The following is a 19,418-nucleotide window of genomic DNA, read 5'->3' as shown; positions in this document are numbered from 1 at the left end:
CAGATGGTTCCAGATTCCTTCATGTCCAGGAATGGAATGAAGCTGATCCCCGTCTCTTATGCTTGAGTTTTTCTTTGTGTTCCTGAATGTACTTTAGTTTTCTGTCAGTCCTGCAATGTTTTCTTTCTGATTTCAGATGAAGGAAGTGAAAACAATTTTCTGATCCCCAGCAACTTAACGCTCATTTATTAGTAAATAATGCATCTTTCTAACCACCCTAAGACAGCTGGAACACATGTACCGTCTAACTTATTGGAAAGGGTGGGAGAGATATAGATACGCACATATGTGTGTGTGTGTGTGTGTGAGAGAGAGAGAGAGAGAGAGAGAGAGAGAGAGAGAAGGGGAGAGAGAGAGTTGGAGCAAAGGTGTGTGTTACATTATATAATCACTCAAGGTACAAGGAAAGGCTTGATTTGGGGCTGGCTAGATGGCTCAGTAGGTAAACATACTTGCTATTAAACCTGAGGACCTGAGTCTGATCCCCAAAATTCATAGGGTGGAAGGAGAAAATCTATGAGTATCCATTGTCCTCTGACCTATGCACGCACACACACACACACACGCACACACACACACACCATGTAACACATATACCCACACACACACTAAATAAATAAATAAATAAATAAATAAATAAATAAATAATAAAGGTAATGTTTGGAATAAATAAAAATAATTTTCAGGAGAGGCCTAAATTTTACTACAAATATCATTGCAGTTAACTTGTGGCTGGAGAGATAAGAAATCCCCTCATATTCCTCAGCTTCATGAGGGCAAATAAATAAATATATATATATATACACACACACATATATACATAAAATCACCTTCTTCACATACCCAGTCTTTACAAAGTCAGTCAGACATGAAATCTTGATTTTTTTTTAAAAGTCAGGAAAAATGAGCTGTTCTCGCCTCACAGGATTTTGTGAGTAGAAAATTGAGCTATGCACCTAGCACCAAATAGTGCCAACACAGCAAATGCTGAGTTTGTGGGTGTTTCCCATTACAGAGATGGGTGTCATGCATAAAGTCCTGAAGGCATTCTTGTACAGCATATTCTAGGATCATTGTTTTGCTTCTTATATTTTGGCTTACAGTCCACCTGGAAATGATTTTTGTTAAGTTAGACTGGTGTTTATAAGAACAAGACCAGCACAGATACTCAAGATCACTTCTTCATATTCTTGATCCATGGGGCTGTTTCATGACCTTGTCCCTCCCCTTCCTTCCTTCCTTCCTTCCTTCCTTCCTTCCTTCCTTCCTTCCCTCCCTCCCTTCTTCCTTCCTTCCCTCCCTCCCTCCCTTCCCTCCTTCCTTCCTTCCTTCCCTCCTTCCTTCCTTCCTTCCTTCCTTCCTTCCTTTCCCTCCCTCCCCTCTTCCTTCCTTCCTTCCTTCCTTCCTTCCTTCCTTCCTTCCTTCCTGTCCTTTGTGTTTTGTTTTGTTTTGTGTTGTGTTGCATTGTGTTGTTTGAGACAAGGTCTCACTCTACAGCCTGACCTGGAACTCAGAGCTCTACCTGCCTCTGCCTCCTGAATACTGATATCAAACGTGTACACTTCCACACCTGACTGCCCTCCCTCCCTTCCTTCCTTTCCTCTTTCCTGTGTCAAATTCTCTTTCCCACTCTTCCAACCCGTATCCTACACAAGCACAAATATATAGGAAACTAAATAGATTATCTGTCCTCCCAAAGTATCCATGCTTCATTAAAATGGTCATGGGGAATGTCTAAAAGGTCAGGGTATAGACATCTCACAGTGGGAGGGGCCACAGCAGTCCTTGACCCCTGCCTTACATCTTCTCGCCACATATATTTGTCAGGGAATGAGAACAGGGTAGTGTAGGAGGCAGCACAGAGAGTTTGGAGAAGTCTCCGGGATCCTGGGGTCTGACTCTAGTTGTTTGATCTCTGATGTTTCCTGTCTTTCAGTCCATGTCCACTCTTGCTATACCAGGTGGGCACGCAGAGGAGAAAGGGCAGGAAAGACCTGGAACTGAGATCCCAGCACTTGTCGATGGTTAAGTCAGGCTCTATCTGCTCCCTTGGGAAGGGTAATGAGTCTAGCGCCCCCTGCAGTCCAGAGTTCCTGGTACCCAGCGGCAAGGTCCTGAGTGTTCTGACTCCCAGAGCACCCCTAACAGGGGCCCTTGATCACGCTGAAATAAAAAAAAAAAAACAGTGAAATTATCCAATCTGAGCAGCTGGAGGTAATGTTCATTAAAAACAACTATAGCAGTCAGTGTGCCATCAAAGAGCTACGTGACACCTGGAAAAACAGCATTCTGGGGCAGCAAAGCAAGGAAACGTTGAAAAGGAAACGGAAACAGAATCAAAGAAAGTCCTCTTCTATCTCAAAAGACACAGATTTTCCCAATTCCGAGAATGTGAGTCACAGCTAACTTTAAATGTCCCTCGAAATTAACAGGTTGCATTAGCAGAGCTGACGCAGCCTTATCTAAAAGTGAGCAAGTGCGGCCGCTACAACGGGAAAACAAAACCAGAAGCCTCTGAAGTCAGACAAAGGACCCCGAAGGTCCTGGTATAACGGAGCACCAGCCCTGACCACGTCAGCATTCCCTCCTGAAAACACACAGCGGAGGCGACCGAGGAACTGGGGATGGCCAGGATTTTCACTAAGAAGCAGGAAATCCGGAGGGTAAAAAAACAAAGACATTGAAAACACGCAGAGAAACGCACAGGAACAGGGCGGGAAGAGCCAGAGAACGCCTTCTTGGGGACTTGTGACTCCAGATTCTACCACTTTCCATGAGACCCACTTCAGAGCCACTTGATCGAGCTTCTCCAACCTTTAGCCAAGAATCCTGATCTTCCAGTGAGTTCTAGGAGACCGCAGAGAGGCAGGCTCAAGACTCCTCTGTGAAGTCGACAAAATTCAGTGTCCCCAAGGCGCCCAGTTGTAACATAAAGCTCTTGGACATTAAGCTAGGCCACAAGAGACACACAGAAGATGGGAAGTATTGCGGCCATGCCATTCCTGGGAGGAGGGAGATCAGAGGTGAGCTGGTCCCATCTCCCCCCACCATAGCCAGGGTGTGTGACACAACCACTGCACCCATTGCACCAAAGAGGGTCATGTAACCTGGAACCAGCAAGGCAGCCCTGTCCCAAGAATACCCTAAGGATTAGCTTGTCACCCTGACTCAGGGTAGTACAGCTAAAACCATTTCCTAAGCACTCTTCCCAGTGGGCTGAGAAGATGTATCTCAGGGTCAAGAGAGCAAGGAGTTTGTATATGAGTTCATAAAGTCCCAGCACAGCTAACATCATTAATTCTATGTAATATAAATAAAATACCCATGCACATTTTTCTAAAATGTGACCTTGAGCAAATTTCTGGAATTCTATGGCCTCTGTGTACTTTCTTCAACAAGAGAGTCAACATGTATTATAAAACATAATTACTGGGGCTGGAGAGATGGCTCAGCGGTTAAGACCACTGCTTGTTCTTGCAGGAAACCCATGTTCGAGTCCCAGCACCCACATGGCAGCTAACAACTGTCCACAACTCCAGTCCCAGGGGATACGACAGCCTCTTCTGACCTCCGCAGGCATTACACGACACGGGTGCACTTACCTACATGCAGGCAATACTCGCGTACACATAAAATAAAAATTATAAATAAAATATTTTTTAAAAACATGATTATCAAATGATTAAAGAAACATTCCTATATAAAATGCCCTAGCACAAATTCCTGGTGCCTGGAAAGTACTGTGCTCTTAATGAAAGGAAAGGTACCTGCTGCCCCCCACAGATCAGATTGTAGAGGCCGATGAACTCTCCTTTTCCAAAGGTGCTTCATGCTCTAACTCTGGTCCTGAGCAATTCAGCACTTCGAGTTGTCAAATAATCTCTACTGTAATACAAAAAAATCACAGTAGGAAACATACATACTAAGGAAAGGCATGAAATAATGAAATAAGACACGTGAGGTATCTAATAGCCATTCCGGATTTTTATACAATGGAGTTCTCAAAGTGGATTATCTCCTCATAATGGGCTCCAATAAGAGAAGGCTGAGATTACCCGTGAGGACTCTGGGGAGAGGTTGGGATCGGCAGCATTTACCTGGGGTTGAGCGGACACCATACTGACCCTTCATTCTCTGTAGTTTCCTGGCAGATGGGCTGATGTCCTCAGATGCTGAAAACTAAAAAATTCTTGGAGAAGCTGCCATATCAAGTATGTGGGTTTTTTCTGCCATCTAGTGGTCATTATTGAGAAGACCAGCCATCTTTCTGCGAGGAACCCTGTCTCGCTCCTCAGAGCCCAGCATAGAAATCTCACTCTCTCCCAAGCTAACCGTCAGTTGATATTTTGCAAGAGGTGAAGCCTAAAATTGGCTCTGCCACACCTGGGAAATTGGCAACTCCTTGAAGTGTGGACTGTGCGATTATTATTTGCAATCTGTCTCCCAGATAGCCCTGAGGAATGTGTTCAATTAGAAAAATAATAAAAAATAAAATAATAAGATAAAAATAGGACTGAGGATGTTAGCTCAGTGACAGAGTTCTTGTACATCAGGTGCAATACCCCAGATTCTGTCTCCAGCACAAACATGTTAGAAAGGAAGGAAGGAAGGAAGGAAGGAGGGAGGGAGGGAGGGAAGGAAGGAAGGAAGGAAGGAAGGAAGGAAGGAAGGAGAGCAGAAGGGAGGGGAAGAGGAAGAGAAGAAAAAGGAATAGGGAACAGAACGGAGCAGGGAGGAAGGAAAAGCTCATCCAAATTAATTAGGAAACCACTAAGTCCTGCCAGTTCCATAGGCCTAAAGACAAGAGTTCTGCCATGCCTGCTGGGTGGACTGACGGTCCTAAAGACTCAGCAATGGAACCTGTAGCTTGAAAACTGAGGCAGAAGAATGGGAGAAGGGTGCTCTGAGCTGGGTGCAGCTCAGCAAAGGAGCCCCACCTACTGACCTACTTGCTGAGTGCTGCTGGGTGGTGTAGAATCCTACCATGGTCCAGAGAACTTGGGAGATCCCAAAGAAGCTTCCAAAAAGGTATCCCACCTCACTTAGCAACTCTTCACAGTACAGGAAGAATCCAATCTACCAAGGACTGTGCTTGAAGAAATATGTAGACTCATAACTGGTAAAGTGCAGAGAATAAGTGTCTATGGAGAGCTCAGCTCTAAATGGGACATTCGAATCAACCCTTCCCCCAAAGGCTCAGAGAACATTGTGGAAGAAGGGGCAGAAAGACTGTAAGAGCCAGAGGTTCAAGACAACAGGGTGAAACAGTGTCCTTTTGACACGACAGGCCTCACAGTCACTGTGTTTAGCTGCAGGAGATCAAGCCAGTCAACAATCCAGCATGGATGGTGGAGGTGCTCATGAGGCCCCACCTCCAGTTGAAGAACTGTTGGCAGTTGATAGCTTCTAGGGGAAGGAGAGTCAGCTTTCTTTATGGTTGTAGCAACTGGTAGGTTGTCCATGCTCCGATGGATGGTCTCAAATTCAAGCATGTACGGGCAGCACTAATTAGATTCAATGGATCATAAAACGGGGGAGGGGGCATGAAGTTGGAAGTTGGGAGGAGAGTGTTAGGGTGGGAAGATCTGGGAGGATTTGATTTGGGGCATGAATATGATAAAAATACTTTCTAAGCATGTTCAAAGAATAAATAAAAATATCTTTTAAAAAAGTAATAGGTCATAGCTCAAGAAGTTTCCATTGATTTGTAAACAGTGAGGGAAGAAGGTAGAGAAATTTTCCAGTGAATAGAAAGTTTCAGTTTAATAGGAAGCATCATTCTGGGACTCACACACTGCAAGGTGATGAATGTAGTTAAATTGATGATGCACACCTAAAATCCAGCGCATAGCAAGGTGATGTGCAGGAAACCTCCCAGATGAAAACCTGCTTCTTCAACTGAACCAAACCATCATCAAGGCTGACCCACTGATTAGCACTTCATGACAGAAGAGTTTGGAATGCTACAGGTCCAGAGCCTCTTCACAGTTTATCCTGGGCTATCTGTATCCCCCAAAATAGCAACTCCTTATCCATCTCTGTGTCGGATCTAACATTCTGCTACTAACAGATAAAAGCCTTTGGAATGTATTAATGTAAAAAAAAAAAAAAAAAAAAACCTTAGCTTCCAGCAACCAAAAAAATAAGAGGGGGATCAGAGACATCTGGCCCAAAACCTTTGGAATGTATTAATGTAAAAAAAAAAAAAAAAAAACACCTTAGCTTCCAGCAACCAAAAAGCTAAGAGTGTGATCAGAGCATCTGTGGCCTAAAGCAGAATTCTCCCCACTGTGCTGTAACCTGCCTACCAGATGTACTGATCGATGGATTTGAAAGTGCGTTGATTTATTACTTTCATTGTTCTGTTACTACAAAAAGTTCATAAACTTGCCAGGCGTGGTGGCGCATGCCTTAAATCCCAGCACTGGGGAGGCAGAGGCAGGCAGATCTCTGTGAGTTCAAGGCCAGCCTGGTCTACATAGTGAGTTCCAGGACAGCGGAGCTACAGGGAGACCCTGTCTCGAAAAGACCAAAAGAAAAGTTCATAAACTTGCTACCTCGTTGGGACATGATATTTGGGGAACCCTAAATCTGTGTTCTTGGTCACTCAAATTCAGCTCCAGAATAAACCACCTCTTTCATTCCTTTGGTGAGATCTGTTTCTTTTATCAACAGTCCCTATGGTTAATAACAATGCTCCACCCCTGCAATCCCAGGGCTTGAAATAGAGGCAGAAGAATCAGGAGTTCAAGGTCATCGTGCACCACACAATGAACTCAAGGTCAACTTGAACTACATGAGCCCCTGTCTCAACAAATAAAAATAAATATTAAATATTTCAAACTAGGTGAAAGAGATGATTTTATATGTTCTCACTACACTACAAAGAAATGGTTAATACTGCAAGTGACTGACATGCAGATTACTGTCATTAGGTCAATCCAGTGTGTGTATGTATCGAAATACCTTTTAGAGGCTGGAAAGATAGCTCTGCAGTTAAGAGTACTCACTATGCAATCTTGAGGATCAGAGTTGGGATCCCAGCACCCACATAACACTCCAGGTGTCTCTGTATGTCTAGCTTCAAAAAATCCAGTACCTTCTGGCTTCCCTTATTGTGGTACACACAAAAGTTACACTTAAACGCATACACAATCACACAAAGTAAATCTTTTTTTGATATTTTATTTATTACTTTTATTTTATGTATATGTGTGTATTGCCTGCATGTAGGTAAGTGCACCTGTGTTGTGCAGTGCCCACGGAGAACAGAAGAGACTGTTGGATGCCCTGGAACTGGACTTACGGACAGTTGTTAGCTGCCATGTGAGTGCTGGGAATCAAATCAAACTCAAGACCTCTGCAAGAGCAGCCAGTGCTCTTAACCTCTGAGCCATCTCTCCAGCCCCCAAAATAAGCTTTTTGAGGGTACAGAGCAAGTGTAACATATTGTTAGTGGGATTTTTAAATACTACAGTTACTTTAGAAAATGGTTTGGCATTTTGAAGGAACAAGCTACTCTGAGCCATGCAAATCAACGGCTTGCACTGTGTGGTTGCCTTCCCTCTGAAAGAATTTTCTAGAGGAAAAGTGGTAGAGAAAATAGTATAAAGAGGGAAAAAATGTAATACCTGTAACTGTTTCAAATCTTAAAGAAAAAAAATGTCTGCAAAAAGAATGCATTACCTCCAAACAGGTTGTTTCATACGCATTTTAAAGTTGCTTCTCTATGTGTATGTATGGTGCGTGTGCATGTTTCTGGGTGTGAGTGCAAGCACACGTGTTTATGGAGGTCAGAGGATAACCTTGAGTGTGAGCCCTCTCTTTCCACCTTGTTTGAGATAGGCTCTCCCTTACTGGTCACTTCTCCATAGGCCAGGGTATGCGAACTCCCTGAGAGTCCCCCATCTCTGCCTCCATCTCCTTGTAGGAACCCCGGGATTCAGATGCCTGTGTTGCCAAATCTAGCTTGTGTTAAGGTTGCAAAAAAGCCCCATAAGGTTAACTGGGCAAGACTATCAAATCTGACCTGGATAAAGACCCACATTTCCAGTTTCACTGGTCAATCACCTGACCACAGCACCACCCCTAGGAAGGCGAGTTCACCTTAAGTTACGCGTGCATTAGTGAGATGGTGAACTTCTCTTACTCGGAACGCCCACCTCCTAGTGCAGGTCTTGTGGACCCTGATGCAGAAATGAAGTCTCTGTAAGTCCTGCCAACTTTTCTGAAGAATTCAGAAAAATGTAATTACTCCGTTTCTTTCTCATATCCCATTTTCTAAGCAGGCTTTCCCTGAGGTTTTGGGATGCCCCAGCATCTTCTACTTCTTTACGTTTTCTCTAAAGCTTCCTTCCCCCCACCGTGTGGCTGTCAGTCTGCCACGTGTCTGACCTCCGTGCAGGCTGTAACCTGCCTGTTTTTCTTTCTCCCTTCCATTCCTTCCTCAAGACAGCCACTGAGATTTCCAACTTGCTTGCCCTGAGGATTTTTCTTTAAATTCTAATAAAATTGTCCTAAAGCTTCCATTTGAGTCCATTCTTAAATTCTTCTATGAATGAGACTAAGAACCCTCTAGGGGGCGCTCCTTCTCCCCTGTATCACTTTTTCATGGTTTCCGGGCATCTGAACACGGATCATTGTGCTAAAACAGCTAGGCTTTATCCACTAATCCACCTACCCAGCCTCTATCTGCATTTCAAAAAGGAAATGTGGGACAAACTGTGGCCCAGTTCCCTGAGCTGCTGGGGATTTGCATAAGAATGATCACAAGGCCTTTCTCTGAGGAAGGGAATCTTCTAGATTCAGACCTTCCACCCTCTGAAGAGGCTCTCACCACGGGCACTCACTCCTCTATCCAAGCAGTTGATACCTCCGGACGTTTCACCTCAAGGCTGGTCTCAGGAATTTCTATCAGGAACTCTTGAAACACTGGAAAGTCCATTTCAATCTTGCTGAAGGGACAGCAGGTGACTAGGAAATGCCACTGTGTTCTTCCTCTTTGGAGAGCAGTGGTGCTGACTGGCTTTGTCACTGTCTGGTGACAGATACAGACTCCGGAGACTCATGACAGAGGCACGCATCCATGTCCACCAATCATGAAATTTATGCCTTCTGGATATTTGGCACCTGGATCCTGAAGAATGCTAGGATAATGATGGATGTGCATTTTAGAAAATCACTTTGCATTTTAACTGGAGCACTATTAACAGAGAGAAGAGCCACCGAACTGCATATGGGGCATCAAAGGGAGTGTCATGAAACCTGAAGGATGCCTGTCCTAACCAGCCCTTGCAGGATGGCTGCCATATAATGTGCAGATGTGAGAGTTTTGGATTTTTGCTTTGGGTGTCTGTGAGATAAAAGAGTCTCATAACCTTCAAGCGTTGATGGAATGGCTCAGGAAGTAAAGAGGCTTGTTCCCAGAAGCCAGGCAACCTGAGTTTGATCCTAGGAACACACATAAAGGTGGAAGGAGACAACTGACTTCACAAAGCCGACCTTTGTCTTCACAAAGACAACCGACTTCACTCTGATCTCCACACATATGCCATGGTACATGCGTGCATGCACACACACAATAACAATAATTTTTAATTTAAAAAACTACATGAAATGAAACAATTTGTAGAGAATAATAGTTTATCACAGCCATTTCTGCACTGGATGACCCAGTACTAAGACAGCAGCCTAGAGTGTGGCCAAATGTGCCATTCCTTGGGCCTGTCCTTCATTACAATGGGGGACCAAGGGGTCAGAATATCACACCTCTCTCTAAGGAGGTTATAGTTTATTGTGAGCATGTGGGCACCTTCCAGATGGAATTCCAGAGACACAGGACCAAGGATGGCTGGATGGAGGGAGAACCACTTTGGAAAGAGCATTAATACCCCACTCAAAACAATTTAAGAGACAGCTGGGCCGCCCTCAACAGGCAGCACTGCAGTGCATTTGATTTGCAATGTAGAGTATTGCTTACTTAATACTACTGCCTATACTAAAACAAGATACTAGTAAGATTAGAGATACCTTGTACTAATCAGGGGAGAGGCCCTCTCCTTCCTTCTGTCCCCGGAGGGGTGTTGATTACACTTTTATATTGTTTAATTTAGGACCTTTAGATGGTGATGCCCCTCCAATAACTGGAAGATCTAATAAATAAATAAAGATTCCATTACTGATAGGCCATGGGTATCTAATACTGGCCTGCTCAGAGGTCATACATGGATGCACACCTATACAAGTACACACAGAGAAACCTGGGACTGGTCAAGCCTGATGGCACAGTTGTATAATTCCTGATACTCAGGAGGCTAAGGCAGGGGAATCACAAATTTAAAGCATGTCTGGGCAACTTAGTGAAACCCTGCAGCAAATAAAAAAGAAAAGAAAAAGGATTGGCTGTACAAGTCAGTCATAGCAGTTATAAAACACTTGCCTAATATGTGTGAAGCCTAATGTTCAATCACCTATACCATAATTAAAGAAGAGGAAGAGGAAGAGGAGGGGGAGAAGGAAGAGGAGGAGGAGGAAGAGGAGGAAGAAAGAGGAGGAGGAGAAGAAGAGGAGGAGGAGGAGGAGGAGGGGGAGGAGGAGGAGGAGGGAGGAGAAGGAGGCTGTCAATCTGTTGTTTCCAAAGATGACAGGATGAAATCAGCAAGAAAACTGAAGACTCAAGACAAGGAGGGAGGCCAAGACACCTGTCAATTGCCAGCCAAAATACCATGGACAGCTGTCTTGAGCTTTATCCTGCAGAGGGCATCAGTGTGTAAGTTTCTGCCTTGGAGTCTTCTGTTTAAGCAAACCATGCATTGATCTGTGCATTCCTTCACCTGCTCATTGATGATCCGTCTTTCTCAATACAGGAATAAACTTACTCCTCTTCTAGATTTCCACATAGAACCAGTCAATCATGAGGCATCTTCATTTGCATAGAGAGGGAATCCAATAAAGATCTTACAAGGGGTTTTTAAAGGGGTGACATATCTAGAGGATCTCTGATTTTCTAAGCCCTTAGGAAGGAAGAATGTATAGATCCCTGGATCTTATTAAAAAGTATACAATAAATGCAATTCTACTTAATGAATGTCAGAACGAAGGCCACCAGAAATGACAACTTCCTTACCCTTGAAACCTGTGAGCATATTACAAAATGACAAAGCACAATTAATGTTGCAAATGGAATTAAATTTGTTATCATCTGTCCAATCAATAGATTACCCTGGAGGTGCAGATTGAGCTGTGCAATTACAATGGTCTTTTCGATAAAGAATCAGCCAGAAGGACCAGTGTGATACGACATATGAGAGACTTAACTATTAATGGCTTTGAAGGTAAAGTGGGCAGTGAGCCACAGCAAATCTAAGCAATCTCTGGGAGATCAGAAAAAATGGTTCTCCTCAAGAACAATATGAAAATCATTAGGATACATAAAAATATGTTTTCCCGTTTCCGCTGTGTGGTAAAGTATTAGTGCAAATCAACAAGCAGAACAGAAGAGAGCAGAGAAATCACATCGCTGTGACATGTACATGGAAATGTCATCGATGGCAGAGACAAGATCCTAATTAAGTATGCAGAACGTATCTTTGCAGTAATCATAGGGGGTTCATTGAAAACCCATGAGGAAAAAGATACAATTTGGCTCATGCCTCACACTGATGCCAAGATAAATTCCAAACATATAAATTCATAAAGTGAAACTGTATAAATGATGGAAGTCATCTTCAGTAAGAGCCCCTGAACTCTTTTAGTAGGAGAAATCTTCACTAAGACTCAAATTGCAGGAGAAAGAAATAATTTAGGAGAGAAAGGGTTTATTCCAGTTTACGATTGATTCCAGGTTATAGTCCTTGATAGTGGGAATGTCAAGACAGGAACTTGAGACATCTGGTCATACCACATCCACAGTGAAAAGCAAAGAGAAACTAGTACACGCACATACCCTTGCCTGCTTGCTTATGTTATGAATTTCTCTGCTCTGGTACACAGTTCAGGGCCCTTTTCCTAGGGAACAGTGCTGCCCACAGTGTCTGCATCTTCCCACATCAATTAATCTAAGACAATTGCCCATAGTCATGTCCACAGGCCAAACCAATGTAGACAACCCCTCACTGACACTCTCTTCCCAAATGATTTTAGTTTGTGTCAAGCTGGAAATTAAAGCTAACCACCACAGAAGCCAGAAACATTGTTAAACAGTGCTTGGGTTTAAATAAATTATCATGAAGGCAAACCTATTAAAGCCTTTATCGCATGCTAATGTCACTATTGGAAGCTGCTGGAACTTTTTAAGAGGTGAGGTTTACAGGCTGTGTAATAATGACAGAGAAAAGATGAGCTTGATCTGAAAGAACAAAGCAAATCCCAATGTATACTCAAGAAAATGCTGCAGAAGAAAGACTTAAGAAATGGGGCCACTGCTCAATAAATATAGAAGTAAGAATGGTATCAGAGTTCAGACCCACAGCCATGCAAAGCTATTTACTCAAGATATTTGCCTCCAAGGGAATAGGATCACTTCTGGTTAAACAACGGTAAGAACCATACAAATCATCTCAGAATTGATATCTCTACATATTTGCCTATGTGTGATTCTAATATTTAAACTGAATGCCCACTGGTAATTTATCTAAGTCAAAATCTTTTAAATAAATTGCAGTAATTGCAAGTATTTACCTTTGTGAAAGAGTTTGAGTTTAGTGGAAGAGAGCTGGATTACAAGGGCCATGTCTGTAAAGGGGATATCAAGACACTGGCCCATCTCCTCTCCCTTTCATTTCCCACTTCCTGGCTGCCATGGTATGACCAGCTTTGCTCTACCATGCACTCTGCAACATGAAGATCAGCCTCACCAAGTGCCCAGTGAGACTGAGCATGTGAGCGTGGACCGCCAGCTCTAAAATCATTGTGCAGAGTAAGTCTTCACATCCTCTGAGCTTGTCTGTCTTAGGTATTTGTTCACTTCAGCAGAAAGCTACATAACCCAAAGAGATTTCATTACACGTGTTTGTTTTTAAAGCACCATAAAAGTAAATGCTATCTATCAAAATCACAGGACATGATTTTCGACCATGCCCTGAAGAGTTTAATACAGGCTTCTGAAATCAGGAAAAGTAAGCCCTAAATAAAAAGGATAGGAGACATGGATATGTCACACAAAAGAAAAACAAATGCCACCTAACCTAACCCTATTTCCACAAATCTCTTCCGAAGATGTGTTCAAGTATCACTGAGAAAAAATAATAAATAAACAATTTAAAAAATCATCTGAAAAGAGGACTGGAGAGACGGGTCAGTGCTTATGAGCACTAGATGCTCTTACAGATGTCCTGGCTTCAATTCCCAGCACCCACATGGAGGCTAACAACCTTCCTAAACTCCAGTTCCGGGGGAAACCGATGTCCTTCTGCTGACCTCCACAGCGATTACATGACACGGGTGCACTTACACACATGCAGGCAATACACTCATATACATAAAATAAAAAATAATAAAATCTTAAAAAATCAACCCTCACCTAAAAGCATTAAATGAGAATTTATAGAAACAAATGGTTCATGAGTCTCAATTACATAAAATAAAAAATAATAAAACCTTAAAAAATCAAATATTACTCAGATGCGGCTGCAAGCCTGTCAATTGTAGTACAGGGGTATCTGCAGAATCACCGCACAAAGTTTCAGTGGCCTGTTGCCAACCCTCACCTAAAAGCATTAAATGAGAATTTATAGAAATAAATGGTTCATGAGTCTCAAATGCAAGCCACTGAGCAGTGTGAGATAATCTCATAATGTCCCACACCATTTTTCCTGGGTCGTGAATTATCCTTTTGCACAGCGGATCCACTCAGTATATGTTGCTTCCATGATTAGTCACTTAGCAGCTTTCTCTGTGGTCAGGTTGACAGTACTGTAATATTTATATTCTGTTAGCCCTCATTTTACTCAATCTTGGCTCTTAAACTAAACTTTCACTGAATTATATTGTAAATGTTTTTTCTACTTTATTATTAGTGAGTGTTGTTAGCCTGTTACTGTAACTAATTAATAAATTAAATTTTATTATAACCTGGGATTGTGTTAATATCCCTGGTTTCAGGCTTCCACTATGAGTGTTAGAATGACTCTCTGAGAAACGAGAGAGATGTCTTATTTATTTTAAGGAACAAGTAAAAAAAAAAGTCAAAATCCTAATGCCTAATGCAAATGCAAATTGTATAAAGTACACAAATAACATTTTAAAAATTCAGTGATGAGATCTCTTATGTTTCCTTGGGCTGCCTTATAAAATGTACCAGAAAGGGATGGCTGGGGAAAAAAAAAATATTTCTTCAAAGTTCTGAAGCCTGAAAGTCTAGTCACATCTGCCTGACTGATGCGGTCCAAGGACTTTAAAAAAAAAAAAAAAAAAAGCTAATGCAAATAACAGAATGATTCCAAGTGATGGACACAGGCAGTAAGCCAACCACTCCACTCTGATGGACTGACGGGCTGATGGAGGTATCCTGGGGTAAGAATGGAAAGGCAGATGGACATTGAAACTTCATGGTGCCGGACATGCTATAGAAACTCAGATGAACAAATGGAAAGCATTGAAACTGCCGTGCAGAAGTTTGCTGTACAAGATCAAGGGAGTTGGACTGTCCTCCCTGCTGGTCCTTCCTCCATCCTTCTCAGTTCCCTCGATATTAAAGGAGGCATTGGTGTGTCCCAAATTCAGCCTAGTTCCTGTCTAGAACTGAGTAGAAGAGCTAGGCTGGACCATATTTCCATCTCAATCCTTGCCCTAGGTCCTCCAGCTTCCAACATGGACATCTCATTCCTGCTGGCCTTTCCTATGCTCCTAGCTTAGTCAGCTCCTTGCAATTCTTGCCATTGTAAGTGCAGCACCCTCAGACTTGATACTAGGTGTCAGACATCGGTGAGTCTTGGGAAGTCTCTGCCAGGGAGAAAGTCTCACCATAGGGTAGAGAAGTGGAGAGTGTGGAAGATTTTAGGATGGTGCTACATGCAAGAACAGAGAATGAGGTGGCTCTGGAGGCCCTGGCCTCTCGGTCCTCCTGGAAAAAATGGTGAGACGACCTTAGTCTCCCGGGCCCCACTGCTCTATCTGGTGATGAAGGAGACTCTGGACTTTTCTGTCCACAAGGCTTACGATCATGCCTGGTACCAATAGTCCTCCAGGAGAAAACCTAAGTCCAAAGGCTGATGCTTGAACACCTACAGATCTCAGAAAGAAAGGTGGCTTTGGTGCTCCAGTGAATGTGAACCCTCAGATTGACAGGGGCCCTAGGTAGACCTGTTCATTCTGACTCCAAAGGAGAAGAGTCCTGATAGTCCTCCTGGGTCACATAGTCTACAAGGGATGCCTGGAAGTCCTGGTTCAAAATGTGAATAGTCTGGACCTGATGTACAGGCACTTCTGGTGCTCCAGAAAAAGATGATCCAAGGGGTCCTACTGGTCCCTGTGGCCCAGCTGATCAGCTTAGAGGTAAGGATGACTTCCCCTTGACTTCTAGGTATTGTTGAACCTCAAGATGGCCTTGGTAACAGGTAAACATAGGCCTCCAGGACCTGCTGGTCTTCCTGGCCACCTGGACAGAACAGAAAGTTTAAAGGAAAAAAAAAGATGTTGGTGAGAACTCCCCTAAAGTTGTAGGAACATCTAAAGGTAGTGGGTCTTCTGGTCCTCCTGGTTCTCAAGGTACCAAGGGCAAATGTGGCAGTCCTGGTGGTCCTGGCACCACTGACTTTCCTGGTGAACACGGTCCTCTTGGAAATACTGGTAACCTAGGGCCCCAGATGTCAGTGGTGTTCCAAGACAGCCCCCAGAAGTTCTAAAGGTAATCATGATTTTCCTGGCAATCTTGATGTAGCTAGACCAAAAGGTGACACTGGAAAACCTGGAGAGAAGGGACCATCTGGTGCAGAGGGCCCTCCAATATTTCCAAGCTCACTTGGAATTACAGAGGCAACTAGAACACAGGGTCTTGAAGGATTACTAGGCATGCCAGGACTTAGGGGAAACCTTGGTCCTCCAATATCAAGGGTGACAGTGGAAAACTAGGATCCAGTGGCCACAACAGAAAATGTCCTTCTGGACCTCCAAGTCTTCCTGGTCTAACCGGTGACCCTGACAGAGAGAGAAATCCTGCATCAGGTAGTCTGGCACAGATGTGAACATGATAAAGATTGTTTTCCTGGTGCCCTATGGTCATCCAGACCCACCTAGTCTATTGAATAAGCCAGAGCAAAAATGATGATAGAGGAAAAACTGATCCTGCTGGTCCCTCTGGTACTTGAGGCTCTGGTGACTCCCAAAGTGCTCCTGGTCCCCAAGGTCCAGGTGGTCATCAAGGGTTCCTTGGCAATCCAGGTCCCCAGTGGTCTGTAGGTGCTTCTTGTCACTAGGATGCAGGTAGGTCAAGACCAGCAGGTCTGAGGATCTATTGGACCTCACAGGCCTCATGGAAAAGATGGAACAGGTGGACATCCAGGTATCTAGGACAACCAAGGCCTCAAGGTGACAGAATTGAAAAAGGATCTGAGGGCTCCCCAGGTCTGCCAAGACACCAAGACCTCCTAGACCCACTGAAACCCCTGGTCTTTGCCGTGGTGGGGGGGCTAGTGACATTGCTACAATTGGATGTGAAAAGTCTGGTGGTTTTTACACCACATTATGGAGCTGAATCAGTGAATTAGAAAATCAGTACTGAAGAGATTAAGTCGCCACTCAATCTGCTAATGGACAAACAGAAAGCCTCATTAGTCTTGGTGATTCTCATTATGAAAACTACAAAGACCAGAAATCTTGCCATCCTGGTCTCAAAAGTGGAGTGCTGGAAGCTATCTCGGTATTCTGTGCCAGCTAAGAACTAGTGGACAGATCCTGGTGCCAAGAAGAAATATATTTAGTTTGATGAGTACATGAATGATGGTTTTCCTTTAGCTGTGGCAAGCCTAATCTTCCCAAAGATGTCCTCAGTGTACAGCTGGCATACCTCCAACTCCAGCCAGGCCCCCCAGAACATCACAGACCACTGCAAGGACAGCTTGCCTGTATGGATCAGGCCTGTAGGGATGTAAAGGAAGCCCTGAGGCAGGTTGGGTCAAATAAAGGTGAACTGAACACTGAAGGAAACAGCAAATTCACTTACACAGTTCTGGAGGATGATTGTACCAAACACTCTGGGGAACAATATAAAACAATCTTTGAATGTCAAACATACCCTATGATATTAGCGGTCCTGATCAAGAATTTGATGTGGCCATTAGTCCTGTTTGCTTTTCTGTAAACCTAACTCTATATGAAAGCTCAACGCATAAACACACACACACACACACGTACGTATGCACACACACAGGCACATGCTCATTTTCTTCTTCTAATCTTGTCAACCAGTACAAGAGACCAACTGAATTCCATTTATTCATTTCCGAGTGTTTTAAAAAATTATAACTTGATGAAAGAACACGTTTACTGTTCAACCTAATATAATTCAAATGATTTTGTTTTGTTCTTTTAGCCAATTCCAATTTCAAAATGTCTGAATGTTGGTATAATAAATAAACTTCAACATTCTTACAAATGAACACGAAAGAAACTCATTTCTAGATAGTGGGATCATTGTTACTAGTGTGTCCCTGCTTGTAGGACTTCTTATTACAAGTAACAAGGAAACATATGCATATATACCAGGCCTTTATATTTGCTTAGTTGCATATATTGCATATATATACATAATCATGATATCATACTGATATTTCTAATTGAGTGAGAATAAGACTCATTCTAGGACTTGGCTTTTGGTTATTTGTACTTTCTGTGGCAATAAAAAACTTAGATATATTTAAATACTACTTATGTACATCCTTGATCTACGTTTATCACACATGTACCTTCCAAACTGTCCACAGATGCCCAAGCCAAAAATAAGCTTACAAACTGAAGGTCCAATTTTGTTCTGTTTTATGTAAACCACTCTCACGAATTCCATACACTTGGATCCATGCTTCTAGAACCCAAATTTCTCAGTGGCACTTGTCTCTGGTTCCAGAAGAGAAGCCTTGCAGAGGAAAAAGGGAGATCCTACCTGATCCCACATGCCTCCAACCTGACCCAAGTCATCCAGACTTTAGAATTCAGCCATGTGTTGAGCATTTTCTAAAAGTTAAAACTCTCAAAGTAAGATGGGGCTCCTCACCAAGAATATGGACTCTGATCATGGTTATGGTTCATAGGCAGGGAAAGAGCTTCAGACATGTAAACCTCCTTGGAATTCAACTTACAGCCTTAGAAACAGGGGGATTTTAGAAAGAGAGCTCTGGTAGCATAGATGCCAGGCCCTGCTCAGTCTAGACCGCATGCCTCGTTTATTTCGAGGTCTAAAACCTGCTGACATATTGAGAAAATAAAAGGTCCTAGAACTTGCCCTTCATGAGGGATTAATATATTCTGTATTGATTGTTAAACTATTTAATACTATAGCAGCAAACAGAGCTCACCTCTAAAAAGTGGGGAAATGAACACCAAACACTATCCATAAAAATTCTTTGGGGGCTAAAAGGATGGCTCTGTCAGTAATGTCCTGCCTCCAAAAGATGGAAGACCTGAGTTCAGGTTCCCAGAATCCATGTAAAAATCCAGGCATAATGTCGCCCTTCTGTTACCCACTGCTGATGAGGCAGACAGGTGGGTCTCTGAAGCTCATTGGCCAACCAGCCTAGCGAAATCAGTGAACTTCAGGTTCAGTGAGAGACCTTGTCTCAAAACTTAAGGTGGAGAGGGATTGGCAGACACATAAACCTCCACACACAGGTGCATGCACACCTGCACGCACACGTGCACACACACACACACACACAGACACATATATCACACAATGCACACACACAAACAGGTACATATACCACACATGCATACACATGAATATACATGCACATATATATTTTCACACACAGAGACAGGTATATACACCTCACACATGTGCACACACATGCATACACACACACAACAAAGTAATAGTATTTCCCCACGTTAGAGGAAATGTTTGATTCCCAGCAAACGGAATTTCAATTCACATGTTTTACAGTGGAAAGTGGAGACAGTCAGTTAACAGTCCTCATATCATATGTAAAAGGTCCTCGGATTTATCTTAAAGTCTTCTTGAAACAGCAAATATTACAGAAGTCAAACTTACATAAACCATCTTGACAAGAGAAGACTACTGGGACTCTGTACGCCATTGTTTATAGAATGTCAACAAAAGATGTTTTGTGAAATGTTGGAAATGCTAACAAAAATCTTGAGTGCATAGGAAGCACCGAGTTTCCTTTCCAAATAATAAAACCAATATATGTTCACTTGTGGTAGAAAAAGAAGCATAAAGCTCTTCTATGCCTACTTCTGTTTTACAA

This window comes from Nannospalax galili, unplaced genomic scaffold, assembly GCF_000622305.1.
Source record: "Nannospalax galili isolate Female #2095 unplaced genomic scaffold, S.galili_v1.0 scaffold568, whole genome shotgun sequence".
Classification (NCBI taxonomy): Eukaryota; Metazoa; Chordata; class Mammalia; order Rodentia; family Spalacidae; genus Nannospalax; species Nannospalax galili.
The sequence above is the reverse complement of the archived record's forward strand: the minus strand, read 5'-3'. Positions refer to the sequence as shown.